This window comes from Megalopta genalis, chromosome 1 (assembly GCF_051020955.1).
Source record: "Megalopta genalis isolate 19385.01 chromosome 1, iyMegGena1_principal, whole genome shotgun sequence".
NCBI lineage: Eukaryota > Metazoa > Arthropoda > Insecta > Hymenoptera > Halictidae > Megalopta > Megalopta genalis.
In genome coordinates, this window is record NC_135013.1 from 28,436,217 (window position 1) to 28,461,465 (window position 25,249).

Here is a 25,249-nt window from a genome sequence, read left to right on the forward strand (position 1 = left end):
AAATGGCGAGGTTATCTAAATCGTGGTGGCCATTTTGGATGTTGAATATCATTATTCAGCCGTGATATTTTCTCCATTATTACTACAACAAAGACGAAAATAAGAACAAACATTTTCTAACATTTTTATGCTAAAGAAATTTTGTTATTTATATTTTCGACGCAGCCATTTCAATTTCTCATTCTTGCTTCTACAATTAAACAAACGAAATATAAAAAAGAAATATATATAATAATAATAAAAAATAATATAATAATAATAATAATAATAAATATTATAATAATAATAATAATAATAATAATAATAATAATAATAATAATAATAATAATAATAATAATAATAATAATAATAATAATAATAATAATAATAATAATAATAATAATAATAATAATAACAAATAATATAATATAATATAAAACGAAATTAAATCATCACCATAAATCGGAGATTCGTTATGACCCCAAATGCTACCAGAAGTTTGCCTCCGCCCGTTCGCTAAATAAATCAGGATTAAATTCGATTTTCTCGAAGTGTTCGACCAACAAATTCTTACCGATCGCCGCGGGACGCGTCTCGCTTCCCGGGCATGCAAGAAGCCAATTAATTTTTCCAGCGGAGTCCCGTGAAATAACAGATAAATGGTGCCGATCTTGCTATTACCGTAGGCGTGCGGGGAACGCCGGAGTTATTGCGAGTAATTGAAACGAATCGAAATCAGAGCGAGAAAACAACGTGTCGCGAGGGTGACGGAAAAATACGAGGGTCGCGAGGCGAATATTAATCGGAACGAGGGGGATGAATATGACGGGGGTGGGTCGACGCCGGATAACATTTCACGCGATAAAATGCATAGGCTGGTTGCCGGCTTCCTGTCCGACAAATTCACGTTTGTCTCGCGCCAATGCGACGGAAATACATTGGGTCTACCGGAAGTCAGGATTTAGGGTAAATCCTGATTGCGAAGTGTTGACGTTTATGGTGTTACAAAACTGTACACCGTCGATTTCGAAGGAATCTACAGATTCGTTTTAAGCATCTAAGAATCGTTCGCATAGCTTTTCGAACAACGAAGCAGACGATGCTTTTAAAATAGAAGTCATTCTTGAAGTTGGACGTTTGCCTTCTCTTAAGAATTAAAATTTGTTGGACAATGCGAGTAGCAACAATTCTGATTTTGCATGAAAATCCATATAGACTGGTTGTAACCTAGTTTAAGACAGTTCTACTAGATCGTATTACCTTTTTGTAATTTTCTGTGGACCAGGAATTTTTTTATCTCGGCGTAGATTTTGTTTACGGCTTATCTTCTCTTTCGTTTCGGGCTGAAAATATCGAAATATTACCCAGCCGGTTCGGCTAAACGAAACAAATAAAAGTTTTATAAATCTAGAATCTGTACGGCAAACAAATCTGTATACGTGTTCCGTTCAATTTCCCGTTCTCATATTTCCGGTTTCATTTACTTGGACAAACACGGAAGAAAGCTTTTCCGTTCTGCACAGATGAAATGATCTATGTATACGCGTGCGCGCGCGCGCGCTCGTAACACGGTATCGAGTGAAACAACGGGTAGAATATTCTACGCGAAATATTGGCCCGACAAACATTGCGACAAAAAAGGGCACCAGCCATTTTTGAAGAAGCGGTTTCCTGCCTTCTCGGCGTGCAAACATTTGCACGCGACAATAACGCCGCGACATTTGTTCCCTTCTTCGATAAATATCGGGAACCGATCGATCAATCATGTTAGTAAATGATGACATGTTCTTTGTTAGCGTTCAAACTTTATTATTCCGCCAGTTTTCAAACTAATTGTAAGCTTCGATCGTGCCATAAATACCTATGGTATTGTTATTAATCCAATTTCTAAATTCTATCAATTTCCTATGAAATTCCTCTGCTGGTTTGACTGACTGCAAATCATCGTTTACGATCGATTACAATCAGTCAACATTAATATACATAATTTAGTCTCTGTCAACACGGAATTTTTAGCTATTTCTTTTTTTTTCATGGAATTTCAGCTATTCCAAGCAAAAATATGGCGGCCCTTCCCAATGATTCTTTGACACTCGCTCGTTCTTCACGATGCAACAGAACATATCATCCACGCGAAAACCGTACGAAAAATTAACAAATATTTGCGCTGGGTAGTCAAAAGGAGCTTCGAATAAATTATTCCGTGCTCGAACGAAAGTCATTTCTCTCTGTATCTCTCGGTCCCTGTCTTTCCGTCTCTCCGACGAGATACTCGCGAAGTTCTCGTTTAATATAATGACGCCATTGGTTCGATCGTAAGCTCCGATTTGCACCAACTATATCTGATCGCGAACTTCCCCCGCATTCTTTTTTTTTGTTTATCTCTTATGCTGCCCCTTTATCTGGAGATCTCGTTGACAGGTTATGAAATATCATTCGCGCTCTGACTGAACTCGCCGAGGAAATTTTACGGTCATTCATTCGTTCGAATGCTCTTTAAAACTCTCTAACGATTTCATGTATCCTGGAGAAGATCACAGAGCAATTAGATGCGTCAATCTTCCCTTTATTCGAATCACTTTTCCAGGACAGGCTGTCTATGGCTCAGAACAAAAATGAAACTGGTACCCATCTCCGATATTTTCTGACCAAACAGGATAGTTAATTCAATCGTTACCGGGATAATGAATTTAATCAGTCTTAATCATTCGAACAAGAATTATTAAGATTATTTATGAAGCAGTTAAGTGAAATAAACTGGACTGTATCCAGGGTCGTATAAAACCCATACGAGATCGGAACTTTAATTTCAAAGTCATTAGAAATAAGAGAGAACTAAAAAAGGAAATTTTGTTAGATACACCATTATATTGTGTAGTTAACTTGACATTTTAATTAATCATGCCCAGAGAACACATATCTTACAACAGTAAATCCACCGTGCTCGAACGACCAGTTTCTGATTTCATAGTTAAAAAAATGTGCTTTTCTTTACAATGTTCGAAACTAGAAAATAAATCCGTTCTTGCTACTTTCGTCAGACAATGAGCATCAGTCATTTTTACCCGATACGTTTAACGTTCGATACGAGCAATTATTTACAGCTACCAGATCAACAATCAAGTCAGAATATCAAACACAGCGTTTCAATTAATTCAAATACAGTGACGCGAATGAATTGTCGACTCGAAGTAACTTTTGCATTCTCAGTGATATTCGCACGAAAACTGATAGGAAAAAGAACTATGCAAACGCGACGTTTCAATAAGTTTTCGTCTCGTTATCGCTGGCAATGTAAATGTTACTTCGAGTCTACAATTACGCACGCCATCGTGCGCACGAGCGAATCGCGCGAAAGCTGAATGTTACATTCCTTCTATTCGAAGTTGTACGCACTTCGCGTTGTCTGTCGGTATCGGCGATGGTCCAGCGTTGCGGCAATGAGAATTGTTAAGTATCCAGTTCGCAGGCCATTCGATCGCCATAATTATCGCGGTAAATCATTGCTAATACGAGCATTAACTGAGTTCTCCGCTCGGGCTCCGCTCGGTCTCCGCTCGGTCTCCGCTCGGGACTGGTTCTCCGATGCTTTTTGCAATTCCCCGGCCACTCCCCGTTCCTCTTCCGAACCTCATCGCGCTTTCCATCGTCTTCCCCGAGCGTTCCGCTCGCGAGATTATCTCCGGTAGCGAAAACAGTAGCGCGACTGGTTCGCGAATATTTCCGATGATAACGCTCGATACCGGCCAATTAAATTCCTGACGGTCCCCGCTCGATCGTTCCGCGATCTCGATCTCCGACGACGAGGCTCGAGATATCCGATGCGAAATTGTTACAAGCCGCGCGGAATGTCCCTTATCGGCGCGTAGATGCGCCCGGCATTATCTCCGCACGTCTTGTTTCAACACTCCGTTCCCTGTCACGTCGCAATCGTGACCGCCACATTCCATTTCTGCGGCCGCGTCCATCGTTCGCTTTTCATCCCACGAAGGATTGCGATCTCATAGGTGGCCTTTGCATCAGACCTACCGAGCGGTTCGCACTTTTTCGCTTATAATTGCCCAAATTATAAAAGCTCTGCCACAGGAAACGATCGAATGAATTTCTTGATCCAGGCAAACGATGTAATCAAAATCATGAAAGACTTAAATGAAAATCAATGATTGACGCTAATTTGTACAGCATAATCTGTCCATTGGTTTCAGATTCAATGGTGAAAAATCGATACCGTAGGAACATGAATATAGTCAACTTTTTTAATCTGCTAATTTTCGATTATGTTCAGAAATCAGTTTTTATATTGCAATGAATTCGAATAAGATGAATATTATACTAAAATTTCGCTGTGGTCAATCTCAGCCTTCTAGTTGTGATTTCATCGATTAAATTACTTTAATTTCGTGGTAATATTTTGAGACTGATATTTGGCACTTAACTTATTAAGAATGTAAATCTGAGGTCAGAAAAAAATTACACAATGGTAAAAATTCGGCATGATAGAAACACGGATGGTCAACTTTTGAAAGTTCCTTCTTTAAGAATGAAAACCCAAGAATAAGTATATAGTATATATTGGATTATTTTCTCTCTTTTGAATACTCAGAAGTTTTTCTTTCTAGCATATAAGTTACAAAAACGAATCGACGCCGAGAGTCTCGCCAGAGTACCATTAGATAAACAATGATTTCATATGTATATAGAACAGAGTGCTCTTTGTCTTTAGGTGACGTTTTTGGTTTCGTCTTTGTGAATAGTCTTCAGTCTCCTGGAGCAATCAGGAGAGTAAAGACGGTCCTTCCTCGTACATCAAATTAATAAACTAAAAGGGATAAGTTTAATTCACTGCGTTTTACTTTTATTTATCTACCCATTTCCAATAGTATAAAAAAATTATATAGTATAGTATAAAAGATAGTATAAAATAGTATACTATAAGTATACTATAGTATAAAATTACGGTATTCGTGTTAGTCGCACCAATAAAACAGTGCGTAGAACGAACTATTTAATCAGCATGCGTGAAAACTGTGTCGAATTGACACCGGGGAATGGACATTTCCATCTTCAATAATTTTTAAGCGAACGTTCGAAGTGAGAAGAAATGATTACCTACTAACATTTCATTATTCTTTTATTAACTCTTGCACGACGATCTCTTCGGCAATTTTACGGCGGCTACAACAAAATCCACTTTTTCTTTACACTACGATCTTCTCGTATCTCCTTCGTGTATTTTCGTCCACAGCAATATACCATTGCTAAACCATAACATTAAAATGGAATTAAAATAGGCTAAAAAATGAATTCGAAACGTTGCAACGTCCTGCAATTGATCGCTGTTGCGCAGCGTTCTGAGCACCGTACGAGCAGAGACAGCTTTCGCAATCTAATCAGTAAAATTGAAACTGACTGTTGGTTGGCTGCCCGTGGCGCGGCCGAAACATTCGGAGAATTTACCGCAAGGATATACAGCTTATGGCTGAGTGCGGTATCACCGGTTAGAATGTATCGTTAAGCGATCTGCGCGAATTAGAAGTGAATTACTCGGGAATTATGCGGCAAAATGGCGGCAATCTGCTAATGCAGACACCCGGCCCCAGCAGGGTTTCGCGACGCCACAGGTTATTGAATTACTCCATTACGCGGACGGTGTCGTTGACCATGTTTGTTAACAAGATTCCCCGCCAAAAGACCCCCACTTACTCTTCGTGCTCTCTCATTCGGCGATTGGTCACGTTGGCCCACGTGTCGGCAGCATTGCCATACCTAATATCGATAATTAATTTTTTGCGAAAGTTTGCGTTTTCTTATAAAGTGTGATAAATAAAAATTTTGATAAACTTTTGTACTAGAAACGGATAAATATAACGAATAATTATAGACTCAAAGTAACTTTAACGTTTTTAGTGATATTTAGACAGTAGCTTGACGAGATATCGAATTTTGTATATTTGTACAGTTTTATATTATTTTATATTATCATTTTATATTATCGCATTTTGTATTGTCGAAGTAACTTTTACGTTTTTAGTGATATTTAGACAGTAGCTTGACGAGATATCGAATTTTGTATATATATTTGTACATTTTTATATTATTTTATTTTATCATTTTATATTATCACATTTTATGTTATCGAAGTAACTTTTACGTTTTTAATGATATTTGAACAAAAGCTTGGCGAGATTCGAATTTTGTATATTTATACATTTTTATATTATTACATTATTATATATCTAAAATACTTGTATACTTCTATGTTATTTTATTTCTAAAATATTTGTATGTTCTTTTATTATTATATATTCAAAATATTTGTATATTTCTGTATTAGAAACGATAGAGAATAGAAATATACAAATACGATGTTTTGTTAAATTTTCGTTTAGATATCGATAAAAATGTCAAAGTTGCTCGTTGCCTATAATTATGCACGCCACTGTAAGTGAAACCTCTGGCGTAAGAAATCAAATTTGATCGAATCCTCTGTCGGATAAAAGCGCGTTTTCAATTCCCTATTTGCATAGAAAGATCGTAAAATTCAAGCGATCCAACGAGAAAGACTTTGGTGTTCCGACGAGAATAATACGGAATCGTACATTTTCTAATAGTTACTAGATACTAGATACTTTTTTAATAGTTAATCTTTAATCAATTGTAAACATCTCCAACCTTCCTAGTAGCCGATTAAAAATCATCGAATCGATCTCTAAGAAGCTTATTTTCAATTTACTGAAAACCGTATCCCGAGGACGCTTATCTTGGAAACAAATGATGAGAAACGTTTGTAAGCGAAATTCGATCGAGTCGTCTGCGCAAATTCGGTCTTTTCACGTCCGCAGTGCAACACGCGTCACCGGTGCTCGGTAGATTCGGAGGCAAGATGACTGTTGCGGATCCGAACGGAGCCGGCTCGAGCGTTCTCTCACCGAGGGCACGAAGGGTTGGTTGTTGGTGGCCGGCAGGCACGTTATTAAGGGACAGATACCGTCTCGCTGAAGCAACAGGAAGAATGAAATTGTCCTCCGTAGCGGCGTCTATCGCGCAATCTGCGTGTCACGCGTCGCGAAATCCGGCCAGCCAGTACTCGGCCGATGAATATTCAGGGGATTCCGTTACATTATGCTAATACGCCGCGAGGCGAGCAGTCGGAGATCCATAAGTAGGCTTGTCGAACCGTTGTTCTACCAACCTAGGAACACGAAAACACGCGCACGGTAGAAGCAATTTCTAATCGAAAACTTTGCCCGCCCGGTAATTTATGGAATACATTACACGCACGAACGGCGAACATTATTTCTACGAATTATTCCGTCTCCTCCCTCTGCCGGTCGTCGTCGTCGTCGTCGTCGCGGTTCGCTTGTCGCAAAAGCTACACGGTAGACGGCCAGCACACGGTATCGAAACTTCAGTTCGTCCACAATTATCGGTTTTCCATGCGAACGAAAAATTGCGCTTATCGATCGATCGCGAGATGCAGGACTCGCGTAGACGTCCGTTCGTTTTCTTCGTCGTTTCGATCAATCGTGGATGCCACAGCCGTGTTTTTCACCGTCTCGCGACCGAGCCTGAATATTTTTGTCGGCACTGCAGTTCGTTAATTATCATCTCGCGACGATTGGACGAACGAACCGGGCTCAATTAATTAGAAAAGTAAGAAACTTGTTTAGTAGCCATCAACGGCGCTCTTTTCCTATTTTAATCACTTTTAACCGCTCGAACATCGGTTATTAAAGTCGTTCGTGAAGCAGTTAAAGAATGATTAGATCGCGTGCTTCAATTAAAACGCGGATGAAATTGTGCAGGGACAAAAATGATGGTTTATTAGGGCGGATTACTCTTCGTTTAACTAGACCTTTTAATCTCGTCGTAGGCAGACATAAAATTTGTTTTCTAGAGACTTTTAAAGTGCAGATTTTTTTTAACAGCGCGTTCACAGACGAAAAAATCCTCGCTGCGGGGTTTCAAATAATTTCTTCGATCCTAATTCCTATGACGCGCGCATTTTACGACAGGCAACTGTGCACCGAAACAATTGTCCGAAGAATACAAATAGTTCGCCTTACGAGCGTTCGCTGACCACGCGAAACCAATTAAGCGTTTTAATTGTATTCCACCGTAATCTTTGGACGAAATTCTCGTCTATTTGGCGAAATAGGCGCTAGCCACGTGTCAGAGGAACGCGGTCGATGCAAAAATGCTCTGTTCTGGCCGCGAGGAAATTTTCTCTTGGGAACTTCTTAGCTAAATGGATCATCCGAGCCCATCAGCGATACCTCAGCCGTTATCGTGATCAGACGGCGATGCTTCGGCTGGTTGCGTGTCGATGTTCACGCGCTCCGAGGATATCTAGATCGATAGAATCGTCGGGTTCGCGGTGTGAACGCACCCGCGAGCCTCGAGGGTGCGAAAGTTCAGGGAACACGCCTGCTTAGACACCTGCGCGTCGTTCCGTCGTAATCGTGAATATCGATAGGGTGTCTCGCAGCTGGAAAAACGGATTTTGTCCCGTGACTACGAGCCACGGTTTTACCTTGCACGCTAACCTGTCCCGTAACCAGACTTCCCGGCGAATTTTATTAGGAAATCCTGCGTCGACCGACAGAGCACGAACATTGTCCCCGGATTTATAAGGGATTAGTTGGCCACTCGACGTCGACGTATCTCACGGCAATTAGAATTTCCTTCGTGGTAAATGATCCCTTAGAAACCAATGGCAATTTATATTTACCGTACGTTTCATTCGGTCGGCGCGAATATTCGTAACAGAAAAATAGAATTTAATGTTGAGATTCCTCGCGAGAGAACATTATATTTCAGAAAAGTCGAAACTCGTTTCGTCGATACTTCGAGCAGCCTTTAAGACTGCGAACGGTTAATCCACCGAGTGCATATGAGTTATAAATACATACTCCGGCCAGCGAGGAATTTTAATTTACCAATTATTTAGCATTTTAATGTGCAAACCTGAGCAATCGAGGACACGCAACGGACTCGTTGTTAGCGGTTACTTTCAATTCTGGGAGGAAATGATTTTTCATGCGAGGTTACAGTTCTGTTTTCGTCGGCCGCGACTCGTAGACGGTTCCACGGCGGTTCGAAAAAGTGCTCGAACCTGAATTCGATTCGACGTTTCAAAAGCCTTTAGTTTCATGGCTCGCCGTTCATTCTCGAAAACGCTACATATCGGAACATCTCCCGAAACGTTGACAATTTTTCTCTACGGTTAAGTCTACCATCGATTTGAAGCTTGAAGCTTCCTCTTTGCAACGACGCCCTCAAATTTGATGCACAATTTTTTTGTAATCGCTTTATCGACCTTCGAACGACAGGTGTAGAATAACATAAAGATTTTACGTAACCGAACTCGCTCCACATTTTTGTACTATAAAACAGCCAGAAAAAATCGTACACCGAGTTTTGAGGTGTCGTTTTAAAGAGGAAGCTTCAATCTACGAAACCAGACTATACTCAGTCACGAACGAAATTTTTTAATGTTTCTACAGACGTTCGAATTTGTGGAGAATTTTCGAGAAAAATCGTGCTCTCAGTTTCTCATTAATAAAATTCGTATGAGAATATCTGAAAAGAAAATGATCTATAGATTGTGAAAGCTTGAAGTTTTTTTATTGAATAGGAACAGCTGGATACCGTGAATTTTTCGGAAATTGTTCAAATACTTTTCGGTGCCACTGTATCTCTCCGCGGGGTTAACGTTCCGGCTTTTTCCCTGCGATTTCCGATTGCGACCCTAATGTACACGTAGGGGGTAGACAAGCCAGAGCTACAGGATCTTACGATTTAACCATAATCGTAAACCGACAGGATGCCCGTAATACGGCCTACACACTCCGCCGATAAAAGGGGGGAAGAACACTCACACTCGGACACGGGCGACACATGAATGTGTGCTCGTGGCGAATCGTGCTCGGTTCTGTTGCCAACGAGGAAGAAAGTGAACAGGGGGAACGGACCGAGAGAGAGTCTAACTGGCGAAGAGCGAGAGAAAAAATCTGACGGGAAAAAGTGCTGCAAGATATTCGTCGAAAAATCCGAGAATATTAAAAGGCAACGGATCGCGACACACCGAAGTGCATAAAATCAAAATGAATCATCTCGCTGACCGGTGGAAATCAAATTTGACTGATCGGATTAAGGATGTTGCTCGATTAACTCGTCGACTGTCGAATCACGATCATCAAGAAATTCAAAATTTCAAACTAATCGAGTCGGGAAAACTGAAAATGGGGAGTTTAAATGGATTAAAAGAATTTCTTTGAATGAAGTTCAGAGCGCTCGAGTATTTTACAACAGAAATTAGATTTTATTAAAGCCAATTAGAAAATAATGTCATCCACGTGTGACCAATTTGGTAGTAAATATGTTAATTGATCAGTATATTAAGGATCTTTATTCAAAATCACTTTCTGTATCGATTGCAAGAAGTAGAAACTAAATAGGACCATTTTTTAATTAATTTTACTAAATTGAAAATAATATGCGAAATGATCAATAATTAATAGTAATGACTCATTATGAATCATTTTGATCTGATAGCAGAAAGTTCAGTTTACAAGCCGCCGTCTTCGATAACGTTGCTTGAGCTCGATAGTATCGTGGAGATTGGCAAGAATTCCTAAAATTTTTTGAAACGGTCAAAGTGGTTAATTAAGGTTTCTTCGATCACTGATCTGAGAATTTATCGGTACCTTTTAATCAGAATAGTTTATTGTTACCGTACACCGCTAAGGATTCCTGAGCCTCTTAAGGACTCAGTTTTAAGGATTCTGCGTTACAAAAAGTACGCATTTTAAGCGCGAGAATAATATCTTTTTTCTGCGAATTGCATCGATCTTTAATTCTGCGTTTTTTACGAAGATGTGGTAAAAATTGTACAGATCATCTTTTGCTTCCTTAACCAAATTCCGATGAAATTACAGGAATTATAGTATAAACATAGAAGTAAATGAGCGGATAATGACAATTTCGAAGTGTTGGAGGCGATGCAGTATTACAATCGATACACGCAATTAGTGTAACAATGCATAACTCATACATAAAGCAGGCTCTTCAATCGATAATGATAATAACACTACATTGAACTCATGTAATCATAGTCAATTCGATCGTTTCCAAACACTTTGGTCAAACTCGAACAAAAGATTTCAATTGCACATTGCATTCGAATCCGAAACAGAACAAACATTGGCAAATTAAAAAGTTCGAAATGCGCTTGAAAAGAAGATAGTACAATTATCTAAAATGTTCTAAAACGCACGTAGACCCAGATGTTTCAGAAACGAGTGAAATCCTAAACGAAATTAAAAAATTCCAAATGCGTGCGGAAGAAAAATAGTGAAACCGTCTGAAACGCTCCAGAGCGCACGTGGAACCAGATGTTCCGGAGACGAGAGAAAGCCTCGACCGAAATTAAAAAATTCAAAATGCGTTTGCAGTAAGAAGAATGGAGCATGCGAAACGGGATAAAGCGCATACAAACCAAAAATTAATTCCCAACGGGGAATCGCGTTCGAAGCAGAAACGACTCGGCTCACGTAGCAACCCAATAAATCAACGCCCGCTGAGTTAATTTTTTAGAATTGTTTGCACGCCGGAAAAAGTTGGCCGGCAGAAAAAGTCACCGCTAGAGAAACGGAGGCAGGCTGCTTTCTAGCGCAATATTTTAATAACGATCCCACGTAACAGGTAGCCAATTACTCGGCGGGACACTCGTAGGAGGCCGAGTCGGCGCTCTCGGCCAATACGTTCGCGTTCAGGCGAATTTTCTCTTTCTCCGTCGCACAGTGTACGGTATTTAGCCTCGAAAACTGGCCAAAAATCGATTTGGAAAATCTTGTGCAAAATGTGAAATATTTGCTTTCTGAGATAGTTGAATACGCGTACTATTTCTTCGATACGATTCACTAATGAATTATTACGCTTTGTAAAAAGTAAAGCATTTTCGCGATACCGTTTCATTGTTAACTAGATTCTGAATTATGTTCATTCAACACTAAACGTATCTACATTCGAAAATGCCTGGTATCTGCTACCTTATGAAAATTGTAAGACTGAATTTATTTAAGTGCACCATAATTCTCGTAATAGCATCTACTCGAATAAAGAAATACGATTTCATATAGTATAATATCAAATTTTTTGCAACGAATATATTTTATTTGTTCGATAGAATGTAGTTTCACATATAAACTATTTTTTATTCGTTGTCAAAAATGTTTAAGGCAATATTCAAAATATTATTTCATTTGAAAAACACTGAAGATATTTCTGGCATAGTTCGGAATTTAATTAGAATAATAATAAAATTAAAAATAAAATTAGAATAACAATGAAATAAATATTTAATTAGAAATACTATTTTATTCGAATCGCGAGGAATCCATTGCTTAAAACAGCATTTCAAATATTATCTCTACAAATATTACCCAGCTCACGGTTGCGTTGTGTTGCGAGGCTCGTGAAATCGTGGGTTCGTTATCGCCGGGCCGAGTTCGGGCCGGGTCGGGTCGGGCCCGGTTGCGCAACCGCGACCTATTGTCTCGCTCCGGGCCCCGGTTCGGGCTTTCGGGCCTCGCGGAGCCGCGGGACCTATCTCGATCCGTGAACTTTCCGCGATCCTCGGGACGTTTCTCGGCGGAAGCCGAGTCGCCTTTAATTGACAGTCGCCGATCGATCGGTTTTAAACATCGGGCCCCTCGGCTCTCGGGCTCTCTTAACGAGTTTTTCCCATTCTGCCCGCTCGCGGGGAACGACTCCGCTTCCTTTCTCACGGTTCGCCGCCGCCAGACCGGCGAAATGGCACCGAACGAGACCGGGGAGCTCGTTCAATCTGTCGCCGACGACGAACGCGGTGTTGCCTCTAGTCGGCGTAATCGTTAATTAACTAGCTCGCGCGGATCCACAGCCAGGTCAGCTATTATTCAGATAGATGCCCGCGTTTGCGAACACCGAATTATCAGGCGGCCGAGAAAGTTTCGCCGAGCTTTGACCCCGAGGATGATTATGATGCCCGCGGAAAACGGCGCCAACCGTCCGCGACTTCCATTTTTGCCGGCCATTGTCTCGGTTTCCTTCGGTTTCTATCTTTTGCTGTGAAACAGCTCGGAATCGGCACGATGGAAATACGAGCATGGTGCATCAACTTTTCTTAATTTCGCGATTATCCTGATTGTATGCGTGTCGACGAAAGTTCATTGCTGTTTATCGACGATTAGTTCCTTACCTCGATCAATCTAATGTTAATTATTATAACTTATTATCTGCACTCTACTGGATTCACACATTTAACACTTCACGAAGGAATGTATCATCTCAGAGGAATGCTGCTTTATTTGGCAACTCCTTGTAACATATTTCGAACAGTATAAGCAAAGGAGGACAAAAAGAAGCGTTTAGAGAGACAAGAGAAATACATTTGTACAGCTAAAGAATTTACAAAACGAAGAGCTACCTCGAAATCCGTTTCTCAAATGACCATCGCGAAAGCAATTTTCCAAACGACAATAAGAAATTCTCCAATTTTATAAACAGTAAGAAGCAAAGAATTTACAACTTCGGTAACGAAAGAATTTTACGAGAAACGTCTCCGTACGAAAATTCAAGTAACACGTTTGAGTGCCGGTCAGGGCTTTTCCTTGGACACTTTCATCGTCGTTGTTTTTATTTTCCGCCGCGAGAAGTCTTTCGTCTATCGAACCATTTCTTATCTGTCGAGGCCGCGCGAGCTGGCGCTGCGCTGGCTAAACAAATTGTCGTTGAAACTGGGTTGTACAATAACGCTCGGCCACGTGCTTTTATTATCCTTACACGCGCGTCTCGTTTGAACAAGTGTTGCGCTCTCCGATGATGCGGCCATTTATGTGCCGAGCACCAGGGGTCTGCCATGATCGTAAAAAAGTATGCGAAGGGTCCCGGCGGTTTCGCGATGGCTTTGCATGCCGTTTCTCTTTGCACGGCACCGGAGCCTTCGGGACCCGAATGCGATTTTTTCAACCTGTCACTTGGATGTTCGAGCATTTTTGTACCGCGGGCCCTATTCGTTCGTAATTTGTTCGTAGAGGCGCGCGAGATATTGCAGCTTTCAAATATGTATGTACGAGATACGAGTTTCTGAAAATAATCTTGGTAGAACAAGCATGATCTACTGAAGAGGATCTTAAAAAGTGAATGTCGATAAAATCAGAGGAAAGAGAAAAAGAAACGCAACATTATAGTTGTCTCCTAATTTCTATCTGTTAGATCTTTCAAATGATTGAAGAATAAAATTGATCAAAAATCACTGCATACTATGGGCTATTTATTAATTACTGTTAACTATTCATTAGGCTCGTATCGTTGCCGAATGTTGAAGAAGCTTGCCTATGCATATTCTCTTTCTTCAAGAACTGTGATTTACGATTATGAATATTTCCTGTATTCAACTTCTGCATGAATATGTTCTCTCGTTATGTTTGTAATTTGTAGCTGAATAAAACTGCAAGGGTTTGATGTGCTTAATAAGAAAGAAAAACAGAAAAAGAAACATTTTAAATGTAGAAATTACGTTATCCAGTTCCAAACGGTTCGAATCGTATTCGCAGCGATGAAATTTTCAGACGAGATCGAGATGTCACCGTGTAAGTAGGGACAAGCAGATTTCGCGACGACTTTCAGAGACAGGGATGAAAAGGGCGCCCGCGTAATCGTAAGCTGATGGATTACAAGCAAACTCCCCGGGACATTAATCGCATTAGCCGGAACCTGGAACGCTAATAGCGATGCAACAATAATTACATTGTACTGCCACGGCCAACAGACTCGCAAGATACTCGCATTTATTAGCGCGTTTAGACCGTGACGTTTAAAATACGACTGCGCCTATCTTTTCGCCTAATCTCTCGTTAATGAAGAAACATATCAATTAACCGTTTTCTGCACGATACCGCTTTATTTGCGATTTATAGATGCCTCGTTCGAACTCGCCACGCCATTCATCATTCTTGATTATATGCGCTTACAACATAATCGAGCATGCGAAACGAATTCAAGAATATCAAAATATCGTACTCCGACTTTTCAAAATTATTGAAGGAAGATACAAATATTTATTTTGCATAAATAACGCTGACTGTGATGATCGAGAACTGCGGATTCCATGCATTTAGAGCATAATTGAGCAATTGCGATTTGAAATAATAGAAACGTGAAAAGAATTGGAAAGTTTTAATGCATTAGAATTATTAAAGAAAAATAGAAATTTCTATTTACTTTGTATTTCTTGCATGCAGACAGTTTCTATTTCGCATAAAACTCCGCAGTCCAGTCATAACTTTTCGATTTTCATTTCAACGAATAAATCGTTTTGATTTTGCAGAGTCTTCAAGGCTTGATAGTCGACGTATCGAAGAGAAAAGCCGACAAGACCTTCCGCCATCACTTACAAAATCAGCAACAGACGCAAGTTGCAAAAAATAAATTTACCAATATTTATTCGCAGAAGTTTACGAACGTCTTCGAGCAGCATCTTCGATCTTAAACCGACGCGATTCCGATCTGCAGCGCTGCGTTTCGCGCAATGAAAACGAGATTTTTACGGCAAATGCCCCTTCCGTTTCGACTAATTAATTACGCGGGCATTATTATTCAAATTCGCAGCTAGATTGGTGTCGGCGGCGCGTGGAAGTCTTATTGTTATTCAGCGGCGCACCGGTTCCACGGTGAAATCGCACCGCGTGATTAGTATATCCCCTACACCCCCCTTTTCCCTTCCGCAGATAAAGAGGGAGTTTATCTGCGCGGCGCCGGGCCCCAATAAATTCAAGTCGAGCCGCTCTTTATCGTCGGCCGATTATCGCGAACTCCGGCCGGGAGACTTCCTCCATCGTATCGCGGTGAAATTCTGCTGGGAATTAACTGCGCGAATACTCCACGTTCGCTGGACATCGATACCGATTCGGAGATCATCTAGCAACCCCGTCAAAATCGTTCTCAATTTATAGCATACGAAATATAATAAAATATAATAAAATTCGACTTTGAAATTACGTGCTTTCTTCTGGCAAATCTCGTTGCATTTTAACGCTCTAGCTGCCGAAAATTCCATGAAATATTGAGACAGTGACTAGAACGTGTTAAATGCTGAAAGTCAACACCAAAAATTTCCAAAAAATCTAAATAATTTTATTAGTGAAACGGAGAGAGGTAAAATGAATCATAGTGCATTGTATTTGAAGTCTTTCGCATTTTAAACATCGCAGAAAAATTCAGTTTAAGAATTTTTATGCAAAATGCTTCGATGTTAACTTAGCAGAAGCAAAAGTTAGATATAAATGTATTCTCTCATTTAATTATGTCAATGTATTATAAAATAACATGATCGTAAATTCTTTTAATCTTTGTAGGTTCTCATCTCATCTACTCAGCATTGCTATAAATGCACAAAAATTAGCAGCCTAATTATAGTATTATAAAAATGAACTTTAGAAACTAGCGTGAAATGCGTAAAAGTATAGTAGAAGAAATCTAGATTATTGTTTATATTATTTTAATGCTTTTCTATTATATTCAGAGGTGTCATAAATGTCATTCAGATTGTATTACTTGTACTCACAATACATTCATATCATAAATTATACAAAGATCACAATAGATCAAATTTTCTATAAACACCATAAATTAAATTATGCGTGCGCAGCACATACGGACAAAGCACTCACAAGATTAATTATAAATTAAGTTAACAGTCCAATCATTTCCTTTGAATCTCTAAGTCTTCGTTTAAACGCAACCCAGCGAAATAAAGTCGGTCGTTCAGAAACAACCGAACAAATAATATTTAAATAATTTCTATATTCCGCGAAATATTATACATCGTGTTCAGGCGACAAATATCTCGTCGTGACCGAACCCCGTGGAAAATGTCCACGATCACGGAACAATTTCACCGCAGGAGAAACAATTTCTGAGAAATGTATCTCCGCGAGGAACGCAACGCTCGGAGAAATTCGCAAACCGGATACTTTATAATTTTCTTTGCGCAAACAGGTTCCCGGAACGTTCGAGTTCGTGGCCTTTCTTTCTCTCTCTCTCTGTACGGCGGAGCTTCCGAGAAAAAGCTTGAAAATTATTCAAAGGTTTTCCGCGAATGTGGAACGAGAAAAAGGAGGGAGATTATAATTAACGTCGCGATCCCCGAAAAACCGGAGCCGAGGACGAATGCCATTTCGGTTTCGTTCACGGACCATTACTGGTTTTGTCGCGAGCTGGACGCGAGAAGTCACGTACAGTCGGCCAGCTCGACGGGCCGCCGCCGACTGGTTTTATTTCGAATTCTGTGTCCGCCCTCCCTTTTCCTCGTCTTGCTATTCTCTTTTCTGTTCGCGCCATCGCATCGTCGCGCGGATATTATATAACAATCCGAGGGACGTCTAGCGATTATAAATGGTACGGGTATCGAGAAACGCCTCGCTACGCGGTCGAGGCTTGACGTTGATGACGTAAACACCCTTCGGTGCTGTTACTTAGGGGTGGTATACCGTTTTGATTCCATTTACGGTACGTTAATGCCCGTCCCGCTCGCTGAAGGGTCACCGGATAGTATACATAGACTGCAGCCATTAGCAGTTTCTTTAGGTCCTATCGAACAGCAGCGACCAGACGGAACTTTACGCGGAATAACAATTTTCTGGGTTATAGATCGCGGCAACTTGGATCATGATTTAACCCCTTGCCGTGCTTCGACGAGACTGACGAGCTCGATGGAACACTTTTAGCTGGGTTTTGATGTTCGTTTTTAATAATATATTCGAACAAAGTGAACGCTACTAGAATGTTTAGTTTATTTTATGTTAGTTACTAAAAAAAACTTCGTTAGGCAAGATGAGAGAGAATTACCTGAACTTGCAAAATAAAAAAAGAAAGCCTCGCTTCTCGACGATACTTTACAGAGCAGAAAATTGTATTCTTACCAAGAGTAAGCGTAATTATATTTAAAATTATTGTTATTATATTATCATTTTTATTCAGTTTATATTCAATTTTCGCTCATAAAATAGGAAAATATATAAAAACGTAAAAATTGACGTCTTTTCTAGCGTTAATTGAATGATTTTGATATTCTGTTGAGTGCTTTTGATTTTCTGCTTCTAATAAATTATTATAATCAGAGAAGCTTCTAATTACTGTAACTCTGAAGATAACAGTACAGTGTTGGTGATTACATTGTTAATTCTAAATTATTTTTAGAGTTTCACGGTTGCATATTTTGTTTATTCAGGCATTTATGAATGCATAACACGTTAAACACCAATGACTTAATCTGAAATGAAAGTATCTTGCATTGATTGCAAAAGTTACGTGAAAATTTGCTCTATTCCTCTTAATGGCCTTTGCAGATTAAATTCTCAAATGCCATCGGAGCTTTTACCGTGTCACATTTTGCTCATAAATGCATAAAACCTGCAGCCTAATTACTATTCAGTAAAGAAATGACCGGTTAATCGGAGTTAATTGAGTATGTAGGAATTGCAGCAGTTTATCGAGTAGTTGATTGCGAACGTTCGATCACTATAAACGTCAAGAGAAAACCATTATTGCCACGTTTACGTGGAACATTTCAATCCTAATGTCAATCGAATACGCAACTACCTGCATCAACGCGCGACTTTTCCAGCAGAATTTACGTGCACAGGTGTCGCAATGAGTTCTTTACGTTTCACGCGCATTTCCGAGTTTCTGCCCGAGAAGACTTAATTATCGATCTTGTCGATCAATGTTCTATTATAAGAAATATAATTTAAAAAAATATATAAATTAAAAAATATATAATTCGATCAATGTTCTATTATAAGAAATATAATTAAAAAAATATATAATTCGATCAATGTTCTATTATAAGAGATACGAATACTTCTAACTCACTGCTGTCCTGCTGCTCGAAAATTCACAGCTGTGTCGCTTCTCTTTATAGATTCCGATTACGTTCAAATGACGACATAAACTGCATCAGTCTCCCGATTTCAACGTCGCAGTTGATGCACACAATTGTAATCACTGTCACGATCAAACGATCTAAATAAGAAAATTAGACATCAATTTCCGATCAGGACGATTCGTCGCGAATTCTAGAGACCTTACAGAAATGGTCAAAATTGAAGAAATGTTCAGCATGATGTGCAAATGCAACATAAAATTCAGAAACAGAAAATTCGTCGTTGTTTCTTCCCATCGTGTTCCTAATCAGTAGACTGCGGATTTTTATGCGAAACAAAAACTGTCTGCAGGAAATAGAAACTAGTTACTAAGTTAATTCTTTCCTTAACCACTTTAACAGATTAAAAATAAGACATTAAATATTTTTAAATTCTCTCGATCGTTCTTCTATTCGAAATTACAACCACCAAATGTCGTCGTAAATGCATAAAATCCATGGTCCGCTAATCAGCAACAAAAATCGATTCAGCCGATGCGAGCAACCTCGTCTAATATCCGACACAAACATTAAATATTCTGCAAGGTCTCCTCAGTTTTTCAGCGGATCGAACGTTAGACACGCGGCACTGGGACTGTCCCCGAAGCCAGGAGCTCGTCGCCGGCTATCGACACGCTGGCAATCTAAATTTTCCCTGTTTCCCCCCCATTTCGCACGGGTCGCCTAACGAATGGATCGCGAGCATTCGCAGTTATGCCAGCTAAGAAGCGGAGGGCGACACCGTGCCGTGGGTGCACGCGAATCCACTTTGCACGGCAGTAAATCATCCGGTGGCGGCCGACGAACGGTAGCGAAGGCGCGGGGGTGGACAACGCCGGGCGCGCGTTGAACTTTGAATTTCAGATCGGGATTTCTTGTTGTCGAACCTAATACAGGAGACAACCGTGGGAACCTGGCGCGCTATAAATCACGGGTTATCGCTTATTAGCTGTCCGGAAGTTTCGCGGTCGACGGCTGCGTTTTAGAAACACGCCCGCCATACGCGTGTCTGTCGCGCGATCGAGGGCCGCGATCCGTGATTTACGGGCCGCGATGATCGACGACGAGGACGTAATTAAAATCGCCCCTCCCCCCCAGTCGCCGATTCGGCCGCCGCGATCTTCGGCGACGTGGAAATCGCGTTCCGGGGTTCGGTCTTTGCCACATCGTGCTAATTTATGTTTCGCCGGCTGTTCCAGGGGACGCGATAAAATAATCGTTTAGGCTAATTTACACTTACGGTGCACCGATAAGGGAAACGTTCTCCTGTTGCGTAACCTACGAGCGTCCGTTCAGTCTTTTGTGGCGGAGTTAACGAACGAGTAATCGCGTTTTCTTTGCGGTTTTCTTTGCGCTAGATGATGACGCATTGGTCGCGCGATTCGCTGGTCGAAGTTAAATCGAGGTGGACGCGTTTGCAATGCGTTTTTTCAGTGGATGTGCAACTGATTTAAGAACGCTATTCATTGTATAGAACATTAATAGACGGGGATATGATATTAAATGTAGAAAATGTTTTGTTTATATCGGGAAGAAAGATGGCGCGCGTGTGATATTTATTTAGTTTTCAGTTTAGTAAATGAAGAATTCTCGAAATTCTGCAAATGGTACGTGAACATTTTCTCACGGCAGAATTTTGTAGAATATTGCCTCAGAATTAGGCAAAAAGCAATCCGATTAATGATTGTAGCCTGGAGATACGTTTATCTTTATTTTATCCACATGTATTTTTATTTTGAACTTTTTATTTCAAAAGCATTTGCTCCTTCGGTTGTCGGACGTTGTTATCAGCGGAAACTTAAAAAAGAAATGGAAACGTATTAAGATATCGATTAATGAATGTACTCCGTTCGTCGTCTCTTTGCCACCTTTTCCCGTTTTTTCAACGGTTATTGATCGTTAATCGTTGTCACCGTGTTCCACTGGATAATCGAACGGAGCGCACGCGTTCGAAAGATAGCGAACTCCTTCACAATTTTTTACGACAGCTGGAAACTTTTTTAATCGAGCTTCCCATAAACAGTATCGATTACGGCGGATCGGGACTCTGCAACATCTTTCTCCAGACTCGCCATTGTTGCGAACAAACCCGTAAACTGTCGAACTCGATAAACGCGACGTCTCGAGGAGAACTTTAAACAACGCGGAACATGAAAAATGTCCCGACCTATACAGACTTCGGAACGTTTAAAACAGCTCAGGTTGTGAACTGATGTGTTCGTGTTCGATTTAGTCCAAGAATCTCGGAAGTTAAGTAATATAAAATAAAAACATCACTTCAGGGCTATTTTTCTGATTACCGAGTTGCAATCTTAGACAGAAGCGAAGTTTCGAAGAAACTCATTCTTCACACTTGACTTGAAACTCTCTTTACCTTTCAGTCTCACAGTCATCGAACCGAACGAACGTTGCTGCATCGAACTATACTATGACATCCCTTTAGCACTGGAAATGTCAAAATACTTGGAAATATCACAAACGGGAGTGCACTGATCCATACTCACCGAGGATCCTCTTCGATGCACTCCGATCCTAACTATAATCACAATCCACTGCTTTTTACAATTTTTTCACTGTGTATTAACAACCCTGCCAGAATTACCACCCACCCTGATCACACGTTATAGTATCAACATAATTGTGTAAAATGCGGATTTTACACAATACCGATAGAAACATTCGGCGAAGTGTGAAACAGTGAAAATCTTGGAAGAATTCAGACACCACGTTATTATTTTCACTTTATTAAAATATGAAACGTCGTGCTTCAGGCATGTGAAAATATTTCTTCGATTGGAATTTCTTATTTAGCACTCTACTTTTTCAATCGATGTTACCAACTGTCCACCTGCGGACAATTTAATTTAGCGCAACCCTATGCGACAAGTTATCATAAGAATAAAATTAAAATATTTCTGTCTTTATTTAACGTATTTATATAAATGTGGACACTGTTTCATTTGTAACAGAACTGATCGATAAAGTAATGTTAATATTAAATAAAAATTGAAAATTATCATTTTAAGTTGCAATGAAATTAAGAAAAGAATTCTTGACGCAATGGAAATTATAGCGAACAAAATTTACGAACTATTTAAATACCTTTTCAATATTGCAAGAGAATATATAAATATCATAACAATTATTTCTTTAACAGTTAGAAGAAGTTTATATCGTTTTCGAATATTTAAATATACAGCGGGTGTCGCCCGTCTAATTCGAGTTTGGCGAACTCGTCGCTTCCCCTTAAAGGGTTAATGAAAACTTCCGTTGACACTGATCGATAGAATTATATACCAATTCATCGTCGAAAACTGATCCACTCAGACGAAAAATTAAAACGAAAAAATTAGACGAACGTTAATTCGGCACCTGTTCCCCGAAACTTTCGCCTTCCGCACGAAAAATCGGCAGTCTGCAGACAACGTGGACCGCAGAGGGATGTCAAAGGCGCCCTCGAATTTTTCGAAATTCGCGCAACAACCCCCGAGGGTAGCGAAGGTCACAGTATCTAATAATTATCTCGACGCACGGAATGTGATCGCGGTCCCGCCGCGGAGCATAGCAATTCCACAGGGCACACAGGGGTTCACTGGGCTTGTTCCTCGGTTTAGGACGGAGCGGACGGAAGCACGTGTCGCGATTATGGGACGCGAGAAGGAGGTGAGCGGCGGTCTGATAATCGCGCGGACACGGAGCACGGGGAGTCGTTTTGCGGCGACTATTTCCAGAGGCGGCGAGAGGAGGCAGGAAGCCGCGGGAGAAAGGGAAACACCGATGCGGGTGAAGAAGGGCGAGGAGGGCTGGCGCAATAGGGTGGCCTGCGCGTTTGAAAAAGGGTGAGGGAAAGCGTATCGGCTTGGAAAATGTGCGATGCTCGCGGGACAACGCCGGCATGCGTTGTCCCCTCACCCTTCGACCTCTTCGCCCTCCTAAACAACCCCCGCTCTTCATCTTCTTCTTCGCCGGTTCTTTTTTCTCCTTTCTACGTTTCGCCGCCGTGCGTCTCCCCCCTCCGCGACATTCTACCCGCTAAACTACCCGTGCTGTCCATTATCTTCGTGCGCCCTCTCTCTCTTTTTCGATTCTTCCCCTTTCGTCTTCGTACAGCCGGCTAAACAACCAGGGGGTTGTCAAGAACAAGACGGTCTTCATCTTGTTCTATGGTTCTCTGTTTCTCTTTCTATTTTTCTCTTTCCTCTGTTTCTTTGCTCTTTGTTCTCTTCGTTCAACTCTTTCCATCTTTCTCCTTTCTTCTTCATCTTCAGACTAAGCAACCCTCTTAACAACGTCTTCTTCTTCGTCGTCGTTTCTCTGTTTGCTCCTCTATCTTTCATATTTCTTCTTCGTTCGAGCTATGCTGCCTCATCGTCGCTTCTTTATTCGATCTTCTACTCTTCTTCTTTCTTCGTTTCACCAACCCTTTCCTCCTTTTTACGTATTCTCTCTGTTTATCTCCGTAAACAGCCCCTAAGCAAGGTACTTCGTGTTTATCGTAGTTTCTTAGGGAACATCCTTTTCTATTTGTCTTCTTTATGTTTCCATTCACCCTTCAGAAACAACCCACTTAACGTGGCCTTCTTCGTTGTCATTTCTTCTTTCTTGTTCTATCTTTCTTCTTTCTCCATTTCATCCTCCGAAATAACCCCTGCCCAAGCTCTGCTCCTTCTGCTTGCCCTTCCTCTCGGCCCTGTCCTTCCCTTCCTTCTCTATCTCACCGCAATCCCAAGCGGATCGCCACGCGGTCCGATTAAAATTCATACGCGTACAAAAGCGAACCCCACGGCGACATTGTTTGGCAGAGTAATCGAGGGTCGAGAGTGGTTGATGCGCGGCCCGGGGGTTGCTCTTCGAACGTCAACGAGCGTAATTGAGGCACTCGATCCGGTGAACAGGCATGGTAATTTCGAGGCGCGAATTCGACGGCCCGCGCCCGGCTGCCTGTGCTCTGTCCGGGATCGATGGGAATTTAGCGCCGAGTTTTCCGGATTCCCCGGCCCCCGAGGGCCCGTCGAATTTTCAAGCCCGCAGGCTTGATTAATTGCACCGAGACAATCTATTTTACGATCTGTTATCTCTTTCGTGCCCGGTCGAATTGTCAAATGCGACTTTTCCGACCGTCCCTCCATGTAATTATCTTGCGGATTTCGGTTTTAGAACAGGGACAATTCACTCTTCCAGCTGCCCGCTTTTGTAGTTGTTCGACCTGTTCACGCGTTTCTCGTCGTTCGACCGTTTTTGGCGCGCGGGAATGCTGGCGATTATCACGGTACTTTCGAGATTACAAATTTCTGGTTTGTAAAATCTGTGTGAATCGTCGGTCGAATTCTATTCAAATACGGTAATTATTTCGACGTTGCAACCAAACCGATGATCTTCGTGCAAATTTACATTTTCATGCGGCTTTTTACAGGAATTAGATTTGAGAAGATTGTAGAAGTAGAATGATTGTAGAAGGAAAATAAAAACGCTATTGCGCCTTGTTGATTTATACGGTTTCCTGCACTTTAAAAATATGCACATGCTGTAAACGCATATAGAACTGCAGTCTCGCAATTAATAAGGAAAGAAACAGATTTCTACTTAACTTATGTTTCTATTATATTTACAGTAATGTCTCCCTAACTGACGCTTATATATTATATTATATTATATTATATAATATATTATATATATTATTATTATATTTTATTTTATATATATATATATATATATATATATATATATTATTATTATATTATATATATATATATATTATATTATATAATTTGGGAAGAGGAGATACGATTATTCGAGCCTTGCGGCTCGTTTTTATAATTGTTGAAAATCGGTAACTATAAAAACGAGTCGCAAGGCTCGAATAATCGTATCTCCTCTTCCCAAATTGTCTATTTCTGTGGAAGATTTGAGCGTCAATTAGAGAGACAATTAGTGACATACACCATTCTCACGTTGATAATTAAACGGTAAAACCTCTAACTAATGTCTGTTTTATCAAACTATACCACAAACTTAAATCTGCCGGTAGAGTAGAAACGGTTAACTTGGCAATTCCTCTTAAATTGCCTTGCAAATTTCTTTCTGATTTTAGACAATCCGGTTCACGATCTGCTGCCTCTTTCGACTTCGGTCGACTTTCCACGGTGCAATTTTACCTACGCGATTATCTATCCGCGCGCAAGTTCCTCTTCGAGCAGCTCGCGAAACTCGCGTACTTCCGAACGAATCGATGTAGCCCAAGGGTTATAGAATAATTTCGAGACGGAGAGCGCGCGTCTTTGTTCGACGAGCCGAGCGATTTGC

The 25,249-nt window shown here is 40.6% G+C and overlaps 1 protein-coding gene and 1 long non-coding RNA gene across 7 annotated transcripts in view; one reads left to right on the forward strand and one right to left on the reverse strand.

Annotated features, from left to right (window-relative positions):
- LOC117222303 (uncharacterized) overlaps nucleotides 1-15,724 on the forward strand; it is a 40,598-nt gene extending 24,874 nt beyond the window's left edge. Inside the window, exon 3 of the long non-coding RNA XR_004490659.2 lies at nucleotides 15,353-15,724. This is a non-coding gene — a long non-coding RNA (uncharacterized LOC117222303). The remainder of the gene's footprint in view (nucleotides 1-15,352) is intronic.
- The window catches only part of LOC117222301 (ras-related protein Rab-37), a 172,929-nt gene that overhangs the window by 23,814 nt on the left and 123,866 nt on the right, over nucleotides 1-25,249 (reverse strand). The gene's annotated exons all lie outside the window — the stretch shown is intronic.